Genomic DNA, 18,497 nt, shown 5'->3' with positions numbered 1-18,497 from the left:
TTGGACCCAATTGGTAAGATATAATTGCCCACCTAAACATACAAAGCCCAGTACCATCCGCCCCTTAAGAACATTTGTAACAATCTGTAAAGGTACAGTGTGGAATCTTAACGTCACCCGCCATATTCTCCTGCCACGGCTTCTCTCCCTCTCCCTTTCCTCTCAGTTTTTTTTTTTTTTAATATCAGATTGAAGTTTCTCAAACTTTAATCACCACAGAGCATTTTCAGAGTCTCCCATGTGTGTGCAACCCTAGAAATGATTTATTTATTCTTATTATGTTAACGTACACACTGCGGCAAGTTCTAAAGACGGATAAAGATCCATTAGCACCAAGCTGACGTTCTTCTCGATGCAAATACATGGACTAGAAGGGCTGATGACCACATTGCTCACATCATCTTATCTGAATGGGCATTATCTTAAGCCAAAGAAGAGCTCCCACACTTCCTGCAGCCTCTTGGTGACCCTGACTGTCCCAAAGGGGCTCATGGTGGCTGTGGAGATTGCTATGGACTTGCTTTAAGAGTTGTGTGTTTGGTCCTCTATGGTCGTGTACGGCAGAGGTCCCAGTTGAAGCTGGTGAATTTTTCATCCTTGGCCAATGCATTTCCAGTTCAGAGGAACCTGAGATTTCTACCGGAGGCAGTCCGAAGGGTGCTCAGGCCGGGGAAGGTGTGTATGGAACCTGTTGCAGACTACTAAAGCTAGAGCTGTTGAAAATGCAGACCCGTACCCTGGAGGGGAGAAGTGATACAGACAGCCAGTGACGCTTCTCACCCATGTGCATCTTTAGCTTGCCAGAGGAGCTGGACAGATGCAAATGGGTTAATTCCACTGAGCACTCAGCTCCTGTTTTTCAAGTGGCGTCGGCACTCTAGTTCTTTGTGAGCTGTCAGCTGAAGACTGAGGTTCCATCACGTCAGCCTTCTCATCCCAGGGTCTCCCCTGGAGCACAGTGCCTCTTTTCCTGGGGTTATCACTGATGTTTGGCTCCATCGAGTATCAGGTTTTCATGTTTCCTAATGACAGGGGTGCAAACTCATGAGTGAGCAGAGCTGTCCTCGGGTGTGAGACAATTGTGGAAATGGCCACAGATTCCGTATGGGAAGGCTGGCTGGGTCCCATGACTATTGTCCTGTGCCTAATGTTGTATACCAATAGCTGCTGGTTCCTAGTGAGCCCTTTTCTAGGTCTAGCAATGGCCTTGGATTACAGCCTGAAGAATCCAAGGCACTATCAGCTGTAACCAGATGGCTTGTCCCCATGTCTGGAGTTCCATGAGGCTATCTTTGAGTCTGTTGTACACAAGGAGAGCTCTGAGGCACCTTTGGGATATGAGTCTAGAGTGATTGTCATTCCTATTATTAGTAATAATACAATATTACTAAAAGCATCCTGATGATAGATCATCTGGTATTAAACAGGGTGGCAGCCCCTTTCTCAGTATAATCATGATAAATGGAAAAAATCCAGACAGGTGAATTTTAATAGGCATACAAATGCACTTGGATTAATTAGATTGCGTTTCAACACGCACACACACACACACACATGCACTTTCTCGTTTGCTCATAAATCTAAATGGGGGCCTCTAAAACATAATAGCCGTCCCACACTAAAATGCATGATGACATAATAAAAGATTATTGGTGCATGCACACAGTTAAGCAAGAGGTTAGCTGCTTTGGAACAAGACAGGCACAGTAGGGGCTGACCACCAGAAGCCCCAGCAGTGGTTAAGGGGGCTTCTATAACCGAAGGGAACAGGATAAGGAGGCTGAAGGGACTTCTACTTTGGGGCACATCTCTTAAATTAGTAATATTTCCTCCACTAGCCTATTGAAAGCAGGGGTGTTAGATGAAGGATACACCAGGCCCTTCTATCTTGTATCTCCCAGCAAGAAATAAGGGCTGATGTTTTACAGCCAACAAAGGGCCCTGGAGTCAGGGAGGGACAGAAGAAGTAGGAAGCCTGGAGATGAGGAACGACAGGAAACCACTTTTAAACCTCACCACTTTTATGCAGGATACTGGGCATCTTATGTCTGCTCAGCTGAGAAAACAAGTGTTTTACAGACAGTGAGTGCAGAATAGCCTGCATTAAAAAGTTCTGCTTAGAAGTGACTGAAGGCAAAGCATGAGAAAGGAGAAGAGTCACAAAATGCTTGTTGCTTCAAGTTCATATCCAAACTGTCAGCAGCACCTGAACACTGAGCCTCACCAGGTCCGCTGCTCCTTGAATGTCGCGCCCACCTCGGCCAGCAAGGAAGATGCAACACGGTCGGATTCTTCTCAACAGCCTTTATTGCAGGACCACCTTCATTGCTGATATGGGGACCTCGAGCGGCAAAAGCACTCGCCTTATATACATAGCAGGCTGAGGCTATGCTAATTGTCCTTCAGGGATTGGCGGAGCATGAATCCCTCATTTGCATATTAACGTCCCGGCCAACTGGCGCCAGGTGCAAAACCCAGGCATGCACAGTACCGTTGTTCACCACAGGTGGGCGCCGGATCACCTCATTATCCTACGGCCGCCCTGGCAAGGGGACAAGCCTGCGCATGCTCGATAAGTCGCTTACTACCAGACTGGACTGGATGTCGGCGCCATCTTTGTTTTACCTCGCCGCTCCCTACACTTGAACATCTGGAGACAGTGCTGGTTGCTACTTGGAAACAAGTTAAAAATGCAATAGAGTCAGGAAGTTGTTTGCTGGTAAGGAAAAAGAGTATATAGGAAGCCCAGCTGCATTTGCACTTCAAGTGAGCTGTGGGTCGTTTGTTTGCTTAAGCATGCCCTCCATGCAAGAAATCAGCTGTTGAGTGTGTAAAATTCACATCAAACTGGGTACTCTATGTTCTTCATGATGACCCTAACCCAAGTTCAAAACTAGGTAGCTATCTGTTGGCCGTGTCAGTCTTTAAAAATCCAGCCTTGTGTGGTTGTTGTCTTAAGATTTCCACCCCATTTGTCATTAAAGTGCATCTCAGGCTCACTCTAACGAAGCCGGACTGTGGTATCAGAAACACCCATTTGTGATTCTTGGTGACAGAAATCATAGTGGTGATAAAGATCTTGGCCATCACTGGTAGTTGTACCACAGCAAATGCTAGGCGGTCTTAGGAGCTGAGGAAATGACCAATGTTTGAGACACGGCACCTACCTGCTAGGTACCTGGCTGCCTTGTCACCACCCAATGGAGGCATAAGGGGCAGCCACATTTCCCATGGTCTCTGTCAGGTCTGAAAGTGGGTTCCCTGTACCTGTGGAGTTGTCCTGTTTCTGGCTACCTTGCTTTGAGTCACTCATCACTGACCATCCTGTCTCCCTCCCTACCAACACTTCCAAGCCTGCTGTTCTCCTTACTCGCTCACTTTCCTTTACGCAGAAGCATCAGCAGGCCCACTGCAGGTTGGTTTGGAGTAGGAATTCTTTTCCTCATCTTTGCTAACTTACCTCCTTGTTATCTGCAAAGGATCGAGTTTATCCTCTAAGTTTCTCAGAGCCACTTAGGAACGACATGCCTCACAGTCTGTGTTTCAAGCAGCCAAGTGGGCATTTTCTTCTGAAAGCTTGGCCCGGCAAACCACGGTGCAAAATTAAAGACCTTAATTAAGGAGAGGTCATTCAGAATCCCTAGTAGAAGCCCTAGTTTTGAAGCGTGTGTCGTTTTAGTTCATGACATGTTTTGAAATGTGACATTTGGATACAAACAGGGTCCTTGAAAATTCTTACTTGCAAAACAAGTTACGGGTTCATATTGTATTAAAAGATGAATTACAGATGAAGTCTGAATGTTGCTAACATAGGAACTGGACACACAAAAGCCTACAGGGCTAGTTATTGATTTATTTAGTATTTCATAATTTTTATTCTATCTGTAGTATGTTCAAGGAGTGCCTCTGAAGAGGGCGTTAGATTCCCAGAAACTGGATTTAGAGATGGTTGAAAGCTACGACAAGGGTGCTGGAACCTTTGAACCATCTCGTAAACTCTTGCTAGTTTTGATTTTTTGAGGTAGGATCTCACTTTGTAGCACAGGCTACAAATCACGATCCTTCTGCCTCCGTGTAGTGTGATGAGAGGTGTGTGAGAGTGACGGTGAGGAGGGGGAAGAGGTGGTGGAGGAAGATTCTGGCCAGTGCTATGAGGCTTACTATAGGAGGAAAAAAAGGTTTGAGATGATAGACTTAATAGCCTGCCCTCACCTGGGATAATCTGCTGTGTTCACACACATGCCATTTAAGTGCATGTAGCCTTAACTGGAACAAAATAAAACAAAACCCGACAACTACACTAGAAAGCACATAATACCATGGGTCCATTTGTTATTTGAAAAAGACTTAAATAGGGGGAAAAATACAGAGTTCCTTTGAGCACTGGGGTTGCATTCTATAATTAAAATGGAAGACAAAACCCCAAACAGTGTAAACTCAGCTTTTATTAACCTAAGAAAAGAGATGAACCCAGCTGCAAATGGGCTGTTTACCTAGGAATTGTTTATTGAAAACACTGTAGAATTCAGTTCCTGATTGAAGCCAGAAGTTCTGGTCTGAGCTGGATGTGCCCACTGGCCTTGGATTTGGACATTGGCTTTTGTGCATTCCCATGAAGTCACTTTCACACCTACTCTTCCTGAAACTCACGTTCTCTAAGCAGAACCTGTAAGATGCTGGCACTCCTTTTTTTTTTTTTTCCTGTACTTTGCACAATACAGAATTTGGTACTAATATTTCACTTTTTTTAGATTTATTTGTTTATATTTTATGTGTCCAGATGTTTGCCTGCATGTGTGCACCATGCCTTTCAAGCCTAGAAGGAGGCATCAAATTCTCCTGGAACTGGAAATGCAGTGCAGATGGTTGTGGGGTGCCAAGAGGTTGCTCTAATAAAACTCCAGGTCTCTTCAAGTACAGCCAGTGCTATGGGAGCCACGACTGCAAATCTGAATTAATCATTTTTACTGAGAGTTTCACTGTGTAGCTCAGGATGGCCTCTTTTTTTTTTTTTGGTTCTTTTTTTCGGAGCTGGGGATCGAACCCAGGGCCTTGCGCTTCCTAGGCAAGCGCTCTACAACTGAGCTAAATCCCCAACCCCTCAGGATGGCCTCAAACTCGCATTGCCTTGGCCTCCTGAATGCCTGCATTTGAGGGCTGTCTTAATAAGTAAGACTACTTAATCGAATAGTCATTTCGATGGGAAGGGAGACAAGCTGCGAATACGTAACAAACCTAGCCACATGGATGAACTTCATAGAGCGTGTGCTGCAGGTAGCATGCAGTTTCCCTACCTCTACCCATTCTTATGACGTCTGACAGTGACCACTAGGGAAGCTGTGCCATGTGAGGGGCAGAAGTCTTGGAGGGGCATGGGGATACTGACTAGAAGGGGTGCAAAGACGCTTTCTGCATCTTCATGAACATAGCTGTGGTTATACAGGGGTTCCCCATGGGCATTTCTCTTTTTTTTAAACATTAATGAATTTGTTAATTTGTTTTAGGTATACGGGTGATTTTCCTGCTGTATATTTGTGCACCAGGTACGTGCTTGGTACCCACGTAGGCCAGTAGAAGTTGGATTCCCCTAGAACTGGAGTAACAGGGAGTCGTGACCTGATATGAGGGTGGTGCGAATCAAACCCTGGTCCTCTATAAGAGCAGGCAGAGCTCCAGGTAAGCATTCCTTACAATTCATGAAATTGTGTACTTAAGTAGTTGCATCACAGTCTGACAAATTAGATCCCAATAACTACTGTATGGTTTATGTTTTTTTTTCAATATGAGTACGTGTTTGTGCTTAAGAAATTGAAAAATTCTAAAGGAATCTCCCTGATCTGTGTGTCCCTGTCTCTTTCTCTGTCTCTCTCTCTGCCCCACCCCCCATCCCCTCCGAGTGCTATCGAATCTGACTTACTAGTATCTTGCTGAGGGCCTTCCCGTCTATGTTTAACAGTATTATTGACTGTGATTTTCCTTTCTTGTGAAATCCTGCTCTGGCATTGATGTCTGGGTCATGATGACTGCTCTTTGAATTTAGGCGTATGTCTTCCTTTTCAAATATTTGAAAACTTTGAGGATATTAGTTCTTTGTGTTTTTAAAACTGAGTTATGGTATTGAAAGAGTAGAAGGAGCTTGCAACCCCATAAGAACAACAATGCCAACCAACCAGAGCTTCCAGGGACTAAACCACTACCCAAAGACTATACATGGACTGACCCAGGGCTCCAACTGCATATGTAGCAGAGAATAGCCTTGTTGGTGCACCAGTGGAAGGGGAAGCCCTTGGTCCTGTCAAGGGTGGACCCTCAGTGCAGGGGAATATGGGGGCGGGCAGTAAGGAGGATGTATGGGTGGAATATCCGTATGGGGGAAGGGGAGAGAAGGGAATAGGGGCTTATGGACAGGAAACCGGGAAAGGGAATAACATTTGAAATGTAAGTAAAGAAATATATCTAATAAAAAAATGAGTCATGTAGTTATCAGATCTCAGACCTTTCTTTGTGGAGTGGCTTTGCTGTCTATGTGATTCCCTTACTTGTTCTGGTCAAATTTCTTTCTTCATGGTTCAGTGTGGCCAGATTATATGTGTCTAGGAATTTATCTGATGGTTCTAGATTATCCAAAGTATTGATCTCCACTGGTGCTTTGGTATCTTTTGTGGTTTTATTTATTTGAATCTTTTCTCTGTCGTTCTTTTGTTTTACTCAGGTTTTTTATTAATGCTTGTTTTTATAAAGCCAATATTTATATTTTGTCTTTTTCCCTTTTGAATGATTTTCTAGATCTTGATTTCATTTCTAGTTTTCTTTTCTTTCTGCTAATTTTAGTTGTTTTTTTTTTTCTCTAGTACTTTAAGTATTCGTGTTGTTTGACATCCTTAATTCCTGGTTTGTGTAGGCATTTATTCCTATAAGCATTGTTAGGATTGCTGCCCCCATAGGCTGCAGAGATGACTCAGCAGAGGTGACTCAGGGAATTGGCTGCTCTTGCAGAGGACATGGGTTAAGTTCCCAACCCTACATGGTAGCTCAAAACCACCTGTAATTCCAACTCTAGGAGATCTGATGCCCTCTTCTGGCCTCCTTGGGTATTACATACACATGATGCACACGTATACATAAACACTTATGCACATATGATAATATACATCTTTAAAGAGCTGCTTTTGTTGGAGCCAGCACATTTTTATATTTTTTCCACACTTGGCTTTGCTGTCCAGGTTCAGGAATATTCCATCCTCTCCACGTTTTTGGAAGTTTTGAGGCTCTTAGTTATTTATATGATTGCTAAACCCAGTCATGAAATATTAAGGTCCTGGAATTTTCTTTGATGTATATCTCAAGATGTCTTTTATGTTTCTTTTTCATTTGTTCAATGTTCAGGAGTAATTTTACATTTTGTTTACTTTTACAAATTGTTAAAAATTTTACTTCTGTAAATTTTTTCATTTCCAATTTTTCTCAAGTATCTTCTGGAATCAGTTTCTAGTTCAGTAACATTATAAGCAGAAAAGACACTTGATACACTTTTAGCCTTCATAAATTTTACGTAACTTTTATGTTCTCACATGGGACTAGTCCAGAAGAACATTGCATGAGGTCGGGAGAAGGGCAGACGTTCCCTGCTTTTACATCAGTGTTCTGTGTGGGGCGCTTTTACACTTTCACACTGTTATCCAAATCCTATCTTTCCCTGACTGAAAGGGGGATATTGAAGTCCCTCACTGTTTCTGTATTGCTACCTATGTCTCTTTTCAAAAGTTCCCATGTGTACTTTTGTACAGTTAGGTCTTCCAAAGTTAGGTGCATATATGTATACATACATGCATGTATATACGCCAACTCAACTTTTAAGCACAGTACAACTTTAAAAAATGTATAAAAATATATATGTTATATATTCTTCTATGTCCTTTTAATGGAGAATTTAATCAATTTATATTTAAGGTAGTTATTGAAAGGTAAGCATTTCCTGCTGCTACAGTACTGTTAAGAGTTTGTGGGCCTTTTATTACTATCTTCCTCTGTGGTTTGATGGTTTTCTGTAATGGTATGCTTTTAATCCTTTCTGTTTCTACTTTATTGCTTTGCTAAAGATTTTTTGCCTTGTGGTAACCACGAGACTTCCACAGAATATCCTACACTCAGTTTTATTTCAAACCCATAGGAATTTAAACTTGGTCTGCATACGGCAACTCTACACTTACATTCCGGAATATTTTACAGTCTGGATGTAAGGATGTACAGGCTCTTCTGTGTATTTATTGTCTATTTATTCTGTCTGTGGTTGATTCTGATATTCTTGTCTATACTGGTTTGTTGCTGTTGTTATTGTTGTTGTTGTTGTTGTTGAGATAAAGCTGCTATGCACATCGTGGTCCTGGGGCAGTTTATATACAATTGCTCTAACGCTGTTCAGCGTTGGGCTTTCATGTTGTGTTATTAACGAGCAGCCTTCATTTTCAGTTTAAAGACCTCCCTGTAGCACAAGTAGTTCTGTACTGTAAATCTAGTAGAGAAGATCTCTCCTAGACGTCCTTGATTTTGAAAGGTAGGCTTACTAGATAAAGCAGTTTCGTTTGGCAGCTTTCCTCTTTCCGAATTCTGACTATTCCACCCTAGAAGTTATTCTGCTAAAAAGCCAATTATATTGTATTAGTAATTGCTAATACGTGATCTGCTTGTATCCTTCATTGCTCTCAGAGTTTCTTCCTTGATTTTGGTCTTTTTGAAATATCGTATTTGCTTTTCTATGTGTACCAGTGTTTGCATGTTTGTTTATGTAACATATGTATGCTGTGCTCCAGGAAACCGGAGGAAGGCATGTGTTCTTGGAGCTGGAGGTGTAGGAGGTTGCGAGCTGCCAAGGGGGTGCTGGAAACTGAATCAAGGTCCTTTGCAAGGGCTAGAGAAGCACTGAGCAACTGAGCCATCTCTCCGTTCTTGATCACTTGATAATTGTGTCTTGTAATGAACTTTCCTTTTTGTTGATTTTATTGGAAAGACCTTCATTTTGTTGGAATCTGTCCCAATATCAGAAGCATTTTAGGCAATATTTAAACATGCTTCCTGGTCTTTTCCTCCATCTCCCTCCGTAGCTCGCTATGCAAATGTTTAGTCTCTAGGCGGTGGTCCTCTATTTCCTACAGGCATTCTTTATTTTACGTCTTCCTTTGTCTAGTTTTGCTTCTGTCGTTTTAAATGTTCTATCCCTGTGCTTGTTGAGCCTCTTCTCAGTCTGCTATTAACGTCGTCTCTTGCTGTGGATGCCTGTTTCTGTAGATGCTACCTGCCACTATAGGTTCTGTCTATTGAATTTCTCAGCTCAATCCTTATATGTTTTTACTCCTCCCCTTGTTGTGTTTTGTTGTTTCTAGTTTTCCAGACTTTCAGCTCTGTGTATTGCTTTCTAATCTCACTCCTCCTTAGTAACTACTGTCTCACCCTCTGTCTCTGAGACATGGACTTTGCATGTAAATGGAACCAGATTCTCTTTGGAAGGGCTCTATTTTACTTTGGACAATATCCTCGGGTGTTGGGGACACTGAGAGATTCATGGTCAGTAGGAAAACACTCCACACAAAGTGAAGGATGAAACTCGACTCAACACCACTTTCACGGGTGCTGGTTCAGACGTCCAGAGTCTGACATCCAGCCTTGTTGCTGGCATGCTCCTCAGCACAGTACAACTTTGAAAAGAGGTTTCCAACCGACAGTTAGCAGAACCAGACTTTGAGCATAGCCCTATCAAAACTCCCTTGCAAGCAGGAAAGCGCCTGTGAGCCTTACAGTAAGAATGGCTGATAAAGTGCTCCAGACTAGATGCTCAGTTGAATTAATACTTTAAATTTTGCATACTATTTTGAGAATTTACCCATAAGTATTGTATTTATATCACTTGCGGCCATCTTTCTTGGCCTCCAACTCCTCCAGTGTCCCCACTTAATCACGGGCAAATCCAGACTCAAGAGGAGGTAAAATCTAGTGGAAGATAATTATGTCAGAATGTATCAGTCCCGGAAAAGATTAATTGCCTTTATAATTGCACTGAGTTATTTCTCTTTCTTCCCTGTTTCTCTATTATGCTTTCCAGGAGTTTGTATCGCAGATGACCTGGCTGCATGCTGTTTAGACTTTTCATCCTTCTGAACCTTGAACAAGTCAATAAACTTACTTTCTTTATAAAAAAAAAAGAGTGCTCAGGGCAAGGGCCTAAGAAGAAAGGATTTGTAATAAGCATACTTATCCTTCTACTGATGCAGAATTCAGAGTACATCTGGACCATTGTCATATGTCTGAGTCCTATTTGCTGAGAGACTAAGCCAAGGATAAGGACCTAAACAACGCTCAGGATATTGGGGGAATCAGGAAGTCCGGCTCCATACCAAACAGACTGCCAGGTTGTTAGACGACTTCAGCCTTCCAGGTGACCAGGTATCAATCATTTCCTTCCTTTGGAGAAAATAGCCCCACATATTTAATAGTCTGCTTCCTTGAATGCTCTCTTTAAGCTGTGCCTCCTACACTCCGGTTTCACCAGTGCTGTTATACATGTCAGAAATGTCTTCCTTTTTAAGGCCGAGCCACTTTCTGCTCTTGATTCCATTGAGATCTGGTACGTCACCCAGAGGCCTAGTTTCCATATGGACAGTATTGTGAAGTAGGGCCAAGCTGAAGATCTCCTGACTACTGAGAGCAGGCCCTTGAGGAGGATATTGGGACTCTATTCCTCCTTCTTCGTCTCTTTTGCAACTAGCTAGTAGGTGAATGGTTTTGCCGTGTAGCATCATCATGATGGCTGCCGTACTGGCCCAAAAGTGTCAAGGAGTCAAGGACTGAAAGCTCCATGACCCCTTTCTTTTTATGAACTGGACAATCTGGGCATTCAGTATAGTAACAGAAGCCTGACAACATCTGTGTGTAGCACATCTTGTTTGCTCCTCACTTTGAGCATACCTGAGATATAACCGCCCACATTTCTTTCATCTGTCTGTCTGTCTTGTGTACCCCAAAATGGCGTTTTAGCTTTCTGTGTAAACAAAGCTGTCCTTGAGCTTTTGCTCCCGAGTGCTGGAATACCATGGATATGTCACCATGCCTGAACTTTTCTTTAACTTTTGTGACCAACGCTCATTTTCACTTCCACAGACGTGCAGTTGCTGGATTAGACGCGGCAACCACCGTCTGTCATGAGAATGAATATTGCCTCTCCCATTTCCTCTTCCATTGGAGAAAGGTCCAGCTTGCTTGCTCATTGTTAACCGTATTCAGCATATTTTCATTGTTTATTGGTCTACTTCACTACAGTTTTTGATGAAAATGTTTACTCAAGGCTTTAGAAGATTTTTGAAAGATTTTGTTGTTGTTAAGTATAAAATTCTCTCCATATTCTGGATATTTATTTCTTATCAGACATACTACTCATAACATGTTTTTTATATTTTATGAATTAACTTTTTACTTTGTTGATAATCTTTTCCCTCCTTCCTTTTTCCTCTTGTTGTTATTGTTATCGTTGTTTTTCTCTTCCTCCTCCTCTTCCTCCTCCCTTTCCCCATCTCCTCTCCCCCCTCTCTCTTTCTTCCTATTTTGTGGTACTGGAGGTGGATCACAGTGTCTTTTACACATTAGCCAAGCAATCCAGGCCTTGATGACATCTTCCGTGAAGTTTAATTTGTCTACATCATTGTTGCTGCTGTCAAATGGTCTTTGTCATTAGAGGCAAAGCTCTTAGTGTTTATGACATAAAAATATGACATTTTTATGAGGTTTTTCCATATATAGACTTCATTGTGTTCTTCTAGTACTACCTGTTAGTATTTTTAAAGGTTTATTAGTTTATTTTATTTATGTATATGTGTCTATTTGCGGGTATGTGCACATGAGTGCAGGTGCCTGTGGAGTCCAGAATAACACATCAGATACCCCTGATGCAGGAGTTACAGGCAGTTGTGAGCTGCCCATCTTGTGCTGAGAAACAAAAATAAAAACAAGCAAACACCCCCTCCCTCCAGAAAACCCCTGTAAAGAAAAGTATGTACATTAACCACTGAACCATCTATTGCTCCAGCCCTTATTGATGTCTTAATCATGACAACATTTGTAAGTGCCTTTACACATCATTTGGGGTTACCATGGACACATTCTCTTCACTCTTGTCATGTGGTGTATCATACTGAAAATGTCCGTCTGTTGTGTTCCTCATACATCCTAAGAATAAGCTGTACTTATACATAGTATACGATACTTTTAATATGCACATTAATTCTGCCCTCATACTTTATCATTTCCTTCCTTTTGCCAGCTCTGCATGTAGGTTTTCCTTCATTCGTTCTTCCTCCTTGTAGTTGCAAAATTAGCCTGATGATTTGATTCCTCCTTGGTTTTTGAGGAAATGTTTTCATTTATGAAGCTACTGTTTTTCCTGTTGTTACTGATTTCTGGTCTCCTCGTGATGTGGTTAGAAATGATATTTTTTCTTATTTCTATCTTTCAAATTTTATGGAGAATTTGTGGCCAAATTTGCGGTTCCTTAAAAATCTTCTACACATGCTTGAGGAAAACGTTTATGGTTGAAGAAATGTTGTATATGCTTCTGTTGGCCATTGTGGCTTGAGATCTGCACTGGCTTGTCCATCTAATGTTTGTTATGCCCACTATGACTAGTGTATTGAATCTGCAGTGCAACCCAATATCAGAGGTTCAGGGAGAATTCTAGGAAAAGGGGAAGAAAGACTGTAAGGACCAGGATACTTGCTGCACTGTAATATCTTCTAGACATGACAGGAAAGCTGTGCCCATGAAGTCTTAACACCTGCATAGTGACAACTTCAGCTAACATACCGATGCTCTGATGCTGATGAGGGAAATTTCACAAGGCCCACTCCTAGATGAAGGAAGGGAACTACAGGCAATCAATGGCTGCTGACAGAATCAGTTTTCTCTAGGAACCAGACTCCTGATGGATTATCCAATCTCAAGTGATCTCCTGGGACATACATATTTAGGAGCAACACTAAATGCATGTGGAGGTTTGAATGAAAATGTCCTCCATAGGCTCACACATTTGCATTGTTAGTTCTGGATTAGTGGAACTCTTTTAGGGAGGAATTAGCAGGTGTGGCCTTATTGGAGGAGGTGTATCACTGGGGGTGGGATTTGAGGTTTCAAAAGCCCATAGCAGGTCAGTCCTTCTTTCTCTCCCTCTCTCTGCCTGTGGATCAGGATGTGACTCTCAACTAAAAGTTGCTGTGGCCATGGTGTCTTTTTGCAGCAACAGGACAGTGACTAATACCATGCATACAAATTCCATATGTGCAAAATATTTGTTACAGTAATAATTGTTTGACAATTATTTAAAATTGTTACAATTATTTAACAATTATTGTCTTTTAATTAAAAACAAGAAGTCATGACTTTTGAGGAGAGAAGTGGGAGAAGGAAGGCTAGGTATGATGTAAATACAGTAGTCATGTAAGAAATTGTCAAAAGCAACGTTTCTAGAAATTCGATCTCAGGAGAATGGAGTATTGAAACCCTCATCTATTTGTTACTCTTCATTTTACATTCCTGCAGTCCTGGCAATCTTTGCTTCATAGTTCTCCTGGTGTGTCCAGGTATATGCATATTTTAGTTGCAATGTTTCTTGATGCATGGAACCTTTTGTTAGTTCATTCTGTTGTCTCATAAACGCTTTGGCCTAGGATTTATTTTTCTTGAAGTGTGGTGCGTCTTCCTTTTGGATCCCATGAAACACTCCTCTCCTCATTTTACCATCAGCCCTTTTCCGTCTGTGGATCTAGCTGGAGCCTCTGTTGGCTTACTATTGCTGTGCTGAAATGTCATAACCAAACGTGACTCAGGGAGGAAAGGGTTCCTTCTGCTCATACTTCCATATAACAGTCCCATAATAGCATTGAGGGCAGGAACTCATGCACGTCTGGAACGTGGCAGCAGGAGCTGATGTAGAGGTCATAGAGAGGTGCTGCTTACTGGCTTACTAAACCTGCTTTCTCATAGAAACTAGGACCACTTGCCCAGAAGTGGCCCCACTTACAATGGTCTGTGCCTTCCCCTATTAATCACTAATGAAGAAATTTCCCCAGAAGCCTGCCTATTATAACCTAATCTTGTTGCAGCATTTTCAAATTGACTCCAGATGTGTCTAGTTGGTACGCAACAAGTTAACGGGACTGACCTCTTGTCACTTGACACATACACTTCATCATTAAGCCCCAACCTTTCCTTTCTTCTTCATCTCCAAAACCTCACATTAAGATCATAAATAACTTCACCTTTCTTTTTTGTTTTTCATGTTTCTTTGTTTCAAGATAGGGCTTCTCTGTTCAATAGCCCTGGCTATCCTAGAACTCACTTTGTAGACGAGGCTGGCCTTGAACTCACAGAGGTTGATCTGCCTCGGCCTCCTGAGTGCTGGGTTCAAAGGCATGAGCCACCACCCCTCAGCAAAAACATAAATAACTTTAAATGTCCCACAGTTCTTAAAATTTAAGCACCTTAAAATTCAGTCTTTAAAAAATAAATCCAAAGTAATGTTTAAAGCCTAAAGTTTCTTGGAAAATTCAGTCTCTCAACTATGAGCTACTGTCAAATCAAAAATAAATTCAGGAGTTTCTTACCTCAAGAGGGAAGAACCAGGGGATAGTCACAATCTGAACAAAGCGAAACCAAACTTCAGCAGTATATATAACTTAAAATCTGAAGTTTGGGATTCACTCGCAATCTTTTAGTCTCCAGCACAGGCCATGGATCGCTTCTCTGGCTCTGCGTTCTGCAGCACACACAGTTTGTCTTCTAAGCTCAAGCAGGCTCCACTCTGCTGCTGCTGCTGCTGCTGTTCTTGGTGGTCATGCCATGGTACATGAAGCTCCAAAATTCTGCAGTCTTCTGTTGCAACTGGGCTGCACTTTCACCAATAGACTCTTCATGGTGCCGAGAATCAATTTCTCTGTATGATTCCTTCAATACTTGGTGTTCAACTGCTACTGGGGCCTCCCCTGGCCTCTCAGTGCCAAGCCTTAGATATTCCCCATGACTCATTCCTCATGCCTTCAAAACCTGTACCACCTGGGTGACCGTGATGCTACCAAGTTCAGCTGCTCGTGTGAAGTACAACCTTGGCTGCCTCTAGACTAGAGCTTCTTTGTGCTGACTCTCAGAAAATACTTACCAGACGATGATTTCACCTCAGTGATGCTGGCATCTTCTTAATCACTTCTAATTTCCCAGTTCTAGATAACCGGCATCAATAACCTAAGCAAAGCAAACGTTTTGCCTTAGCAGTTCCTGTACACTGTTAACCACAGCTGACTCTTCATCTCCAGCCAACCCAAACCACATAATCTTAGTTTGACGTAACCAGCGGCCCCAATAGAGTCTTTAAATGTCCCTGCAAAACTTTACGAGCCAGGCCCCTGTCTTCTGCATCGCCCTCAACATTCTTATCTTCCAAGCTCCTATTGAACCGTTCACCAAAAACTGAGCACTTGATGGCATTTCTTGCACAGAACTCAAAAGTCTTTCCACCGTCCTTCCCAAAACAACATGGTCAGGTCTGTCACAGCAGTACTTACAATCCTGGTAATAGCTTGTCTTGGTTATGGTTACTATTGCTGTGATGAAACACAGTGACCCAAAAGCACTGGGAAGGTAGGAAAAGGATTATTCTACTCACAGTTCCATATAATAGTTCATCACCAAAAGCATCGAGGGCAGGAACTCATGCAGATCAGGAACCTGGAGGCAGGAGCTGACACAGAATCCACAGAAGGGTTCTGCTTACCAGCTTGCTCTCTATAGCTTGCTCAACTTGCTTTCTTATAGAACCCAGGACCACTTGCCCCGGAGTACTCCCACAGATAATGGACTGAGCCCCCTCCCATCAATAACTAATTAAGAAAATAACTTAGAAGCCTGCCTATAACCCAAACTTATTGAGGCCCTTTCTCAGTCGAGGCTCCTTCCTCTCCAGTAAGTCTAGCTTGTGTCAGGTTGACCTAAAACTAGCCAGCACAGCAGCTCACTACTCGGTCACTGTAACTTTTGTACAGTTGCATCTCTGCCTTTTACCTGGAGAGTTTAATGTATGTTTACTTAATCTGATGATGGTTAAAATAACGTCTGTCATCTTGTTATTGTCCTAAGTGCCTCATTCCTTACTACCCTCTTCAGTGGTTGGTAGACTTTGAATAGTAGAAAGTTTAAACTCCTTTCTTCCATTTGTGTATAGCCTTTGGATATTTAGACATGAGGCTTCCACGAACTCAGCCCCTGGAAGAGCTCATGATGGTCCAGGCTGGGTAGAGTTGGCAAAATGCCCATGGTCAAGGCTATACAGCATCATGGCACTGGGGCTCAACAAAACTCTCTTGGCTAAAGGTCCTGGGCACAGCAACAGAAAGTTTGGATTTGAGCTTGGGTCGTGTGACTTTCAGAGATGTGACCTTCGTTTGTCAGATTTTCTTCATAATGACAAAATTCCTGAGCAAAGCAACTTAAGGAGGTGGGGGTGCATTGGAGTCACAGTTTTAGGGATTTCCATCCGTGGTTACTTGGGTCCTTTGCATTCGGATCTGTGCAGAGGCAGGGCAGTGCAGGGCGGCGGAGAGTGAGGAGAAGTGGTGAAGCACAGTGGTTTGACTCATCATACTGGATGGTGCTGGTCTCACTGGGATAGGTCGTTTTTCTCCGGTTCTGTTCCACTCCTCTGTCATCTCTGGGAACATCTCCACACACTTGCAGAGGTGAGCCTGACTTCCTTCATCGTCCAATTGTTAAGAGTCAAGACCGTACGTTCCCTCCCTTTTGTCCTATTAGAATAGTTTTTATAAACCGTTTTGTTTGGAGGAAAGTTGAAACCGAAGCTATAAGCAGCTCAAGTTTCCGGGTAACTTTCAAACACACATCTGCGCCCCAGGGATCAGTTCTCAGGTTAGTTTACCTTGGGCTTTGCAACTGAAGTTGCGCTAGGTTGGAAGGCAGTGGTGTTGCCCTGTCCTGCTGAGTATGCAGACATAAGCAGTAGGTCTTCTCCTCTCTCCTTTTCTTCTTATCTTGATTGAAGCAGGGCAGGATGGAGGGTCTTCCTGGACCTCTATCAGATAACTGTGCTTCTCCAGTCAAAGCAGCCCTCTCTGTGGAAGACGCTGCCTAGGAGATAACTCCTTGTTCCTTGCTGAGTTGACTGATGATGCTGTTTCCTGTGGGAAGTTAACCTACAGTAGGAGCAGACAGGTGATTGGAGAGGAGGGGAGGGGCAGAGGAAGAAGGAAGAAAGTGTAAATGCAGTGAGCAGTTGCTTCCTATGACTCCGCTCAGCTTGGGAAGATCCAGGGACTGTAAAGAAACCCTCTCATTCCCTCCTCTGGGCTAATCTGCAACAAACCTCTTGCTGTGCCAGCCCCTGGCTGAGCAGAGGGTGACTCTGCTTTGGAATCTTTTTGTTTAATGTGCAAAGTGGCTTCTAAATGCAAACCAAAATGCTGGTGCTTCGCTGCAGGATCAGAAGCTATTCCAACATCTGCTGGACATTTTCAAAGGCCATTTTCATAGCAACTTCCATCTCCCATGAGGATTTTTAGCATCTGGCTGCCATGCAAGATACAGCTCCATGTAAGCAGCTTGACTCAGCCTTGACCCCCAACAACTGTCTCTTATTATCTATGCAGACTGAATAAGAACATTTACCACCCACAGACTAGCAGGAGAGGGAGAAGAGAGGTTTGGGGGAAGGGAGGGGAGGAAAGAGAGAGAGAGAGAGAGAGAGAGAGAGAGAGAGAGAGAGAGAGAGAGAGAGTCAGAAAGGGCGAGAGAAATTTACTCAGATCCTCCACATTAGTAGTTCTGCTTGCCTTTTTTCCCCTCCCTGGAGGCAAATTCAACTAGACCTGAGTGTAGGACTGACTGCCAACAGGGAGGCATTACCTAAATTTAACTTTTTCGGTCATTAATCCTGCAAATCTGCCCTGTGCATGTTCTTAGATGGCTGCAATTACCAATTTGCAGCTTGTCATAATAGTCATTAGGAGCAGAAAATATTATTAAATGACTTATGGGAAAAATAATCTGGAAACTGTAATGCTTTCTCCCAGGGCATTAGGATCAAGTGTAGAGGGAATACATGTACTTCTGCAGCCTGGGCTGGTCAGGGGCTGACATCAGTAAGCACCAATCAGATCCAAATTCTTTGTTAGCATTTTTAACTTTTAATTTGAGACACAGTCTAAAGAATCCCAGGATTAGGTCTAAAAAATGGCTCAGTGGTTAAGAGCACTGGCACTTTTCCAGGACCCAGGTTCTAATCTCGGCACCCTAATGGTAACTCACGACCATCTCTAACTTTAGTTCCAGGGAGTTCAACACCCTCTTCTGGCAACCATAGGCACTAATCACACACGTGCACACAGACGTACATGGGCAAAATCTCATACACATAAATTATATAAAAAATTAATATTTTTCAAAGAAGAATTGCA

The sequence above is a fragment of the Rattus norvegicus genome, chromosome 1, assembly GCF_021556685.1.
Source record: "Rattus norvegicus strain SHRSP/BbbUtx chromosome 1, alternate assembly SHRSP_T2T, whole genome shotgun sequence".
Taxonomy (NCBI): Eukaryota; Metazoa; Chordata; class Mammalia; order Rodentia; family Muridae; genus Rattus; species Rattus norvegicus.
The sequence above is the reverse complement of the archived record's forward strand: the minus strand, read 5'-3'. Positions refer to the sequence as shown.